The sequence below is a fragment of the Pteropus alecto genome, unplaced genomic scaffold, assembly GCF_000325575.1.
Source record: "Pteropus alecto unplaced genomic scaffold, ASM32557v1 scaffold146, whole genome shotgun sequence".
NCBI classification, from domain to species: Eukaryota; Metazoa; Chordata; class Mammalia; order Chiroptera; family Pteropodidae; genus Pteropus; species Pteropus alecto.
The window spans coordinates 9970444-9972919 of NW_006442107.1; positions in this window are offsets into that span (position 1 = coordinate 9970444).

A 2476-nucleotide genomic window follows, 5' to 3' on the forward strand; every position below is an offset into this window, starting at 1 on the left:
TAATGTTAACCCAGTTATCGAGAGGTCAGTGATTAAGGTGAATTTATTTGTAATCCACGAGCACACTTTTTTCCAGATATGGAAATTTGCCTACCCAGAGTTTGGCAGTATTGTTTGCTTGATGTAGGTTCTTTCATGAATCTTTTCTTCTATCTTATTTCAGGGGAAAAAAAAAAATATATATATATATATATATAGTAGATTTTAAAGCAAATTCCAAGAAAACCAACTTAGTCATATAATTTTGTCATGTGTTACTCTTACTAATATGTCAAAACACTTTTTAAGAATGATCGTCTTCAAGTGGAGGCCTAGGTGGTTTCCAGGGAATTAAGGCAGAGGAGCTTCAGGTAGTGAGTCATGTTTAATGTTGGGAAAAACTGGCAGTTTATTCTTTTGAGAATGGTGCCTAGAGGGAACACTTGCATTTACTTTCTCTCTCCCTTGAGTAGAATGCTCAGAAATCAGAAATTAAAATAGCTCAGGGACTCTTTTATACTGCTTTGTCAAATGGATAAAGACAGGAACTTCTTGTATGACTAGGCTTTGACTAGTGGATAGTGAGGCAGGAGTACTGGTGAGAAGAACACTGCCTAATTTTGTTTACATTTAGCTCAGGGCCAGCGTGGGGACAGTCAAAATGAAAATAGGACCTATGAGCCATTTGGTTTCTGCTCTGAAAATGTTCCAGTAACAATGTAACTATAACAATGACTAGTGGGGATATGCTCAAATTTCACAAACAGAAATAAGGCTACAAAATAAGAAATGTGAATAAATGTACTATTTTCATTTCTTACAACTCTATACTTCCTACCTGTCTAAAGCATTTATTGACATGATATGCCTAAGGTCACTTATATATTACATCTCTCACATTTATCTTGTGATGTGGACTAATTGTACACATAACTTAGTTTAGGAATTAAAGTCCTCTCTCTCTCTCTCTCAAAAAACAAACAAACAAACAAACAAACTGAGGACTTTCAGGCATGGAGCGTGTCTTCTAGCTCCTTGGATGCATTCATTATTCATTCATTCATTCAACAATAATTTTGAATACCTATCATACGCTAAACACTATATCTAGATCCTTGGTATACAAAAAGATAGAAACCAGCCCTAATAGAGCTTGATGTTTTTGCAGATAATAAGCAAATAAGCAAAAGGTAGATATACATGCCAGTGAGGAAACTCTCTGATGCAATGAGACTGCATAGCAGGAGCACCAAACTTCATTCTAGACACTCAAAGAAGACTTCTTGAGGAAGATGATATGGGAAACGACTATGAGTAGAAGTTATTCAAGTAAATATTTGGGGGAAGAATACTCCAGAAAGAGGAAGCATCGTGTGATGACTTGGCAGCAAGGAAGAATAAGGTCTAGTACAGGCTCTTAGAGAAATGTATTGTGGCTGAAGTGTAGAGAGCAGGTGGGGAAAGGAGGAAAGGAAGATGAGATTGAAGAGAAAAGTCAGGGGAAGAGTAATCTGTGTTATGAAAGTCTGTGTGGGACGATACAACTTCCTTACAATTCATGAGACCTTGAACAAGTTATTTGACCATTACTATCTCTATTTCCTCAGCTCTAAAATGGATCAAATAATTTAAATGGCACGCCTTCACATGACTGTGTCAGGATTTGCTCTCTGGACCTCTTACATCAAATACACCAAAGCTCTGTGTATCACACTACAGCTCCCAATACTTATGAATAAATTCAATTATACATTATTTTTTCCCCTCAGTATTTTCCTAATATATAAAACGTGGGTTCATCTGTATTTTTACTTTTGTCCAAAGAATGATGATTAGAATAATTAGTTTAGAAAGGAAAGACTTAGGGGAAATATAACTTTTTCAAATATGTGAAATCCTGTCATTTTAAGATATAATGAGATTTTACTGCCCTTGAGGGTATAAGTAGGATATATAGATCAAATTTATAAGTAAGTAGATTTCAGCTCAACTCAAGCTTTAAATAATTTGTAATATTCTCAGAGCAATAGGTTACTTCAAAGATAATGAACTTTGCATGATGGGAAGTGTCCAAACAGAGACTAAATGACCATCTGGCAAATATACAAAAGGGAGATGGGAATTTCAGGTAGATGACCCTTATGGTAGACACATAGTGGAGTTACCTCCTTGACTAAGTATTTCTCAGAGAATTTACTTTTACCTACAATCCAGCTGAGTGGTCAAAAGGCTACATCACTGACTCCATTCCCCACTACCCAAAGATACATTTAGATTACAGGTGGTTAACAAAGATACCCAAAGGGTACCAATCAGATTCTACCTTAAGAAAGTGAATTAATAGACTATTATTACATGATGGTTCATGCTTGAACAGAAAAGTGCTATAATGTTAAAACCAGAGACTGAAATTTTACCAAATGCTACCAAAGCCAGGGAAGTTAGAGGAAATCAGAAAGAACATACGTGAATAGAAAAAAAAAAAAAGAAAAAAGAA